Below are 516 nucleotides of genomic sequence, written 5' to 3'. Positions count from 1 at the left end.
CTTATAAAAAAATCTGAACTAAGATCGAGTTAAACCTCGACAGAAGCTGTGTTTCCCTCCGAGACCCCCAGAGCAACCGGGAAAGTGTGAAAAGGCCACAATTCGCGTCTTTCGTGTTAATGGAATTTTAATGCACTAATTGGCGTTACTTTGATCTATTCTTGCCAAATTTGCATGGTAAAATATTGCAACAGTTGTTCCTGTTCTTCTTTACTATAAAAAAGCGGTGACTGTACCTAAAATAACAGTACTGTTTTGGCAGTCTTAGTAAATATGGATTGTGTTGGTATTCCTTAGATAGCGTCTACGGAGTCGCCATATGGAAATGTCAATGTCAGATCTAATTATCAACATTACATAATATCGTTTTCTCTAAATCCATTCCACTGCATACCAAAGACCTTTTTTCCACGCTGTTCTGATAATTGTTTGGTTAATGGGTTAATTGCTAATATCATTTAGAAAATCGGTTTATAGACATGAAAAAAGGCCTGTCGACTGTGTGTTTCTTTGTTC

The sequence above is a fragment of the Penaeus monodon genome, chromosome 21 (assembly GCF_015228065.2).
Source record: "Penaeus monodon isolate SGIC_2016 chromosome 21, NSTDA_Pmon_1, whole genome shotgun sequence".
In the NCBI taxonomy this organism is placed as follows: Eukaryota; Metazoa; Arthropoda; class Malacostraca; order Decapoda; family Penaeidae; genus Penaeus; species Penaeus monodon.
Note: the sequence above shows the minus strand (reverse complement) of the source record.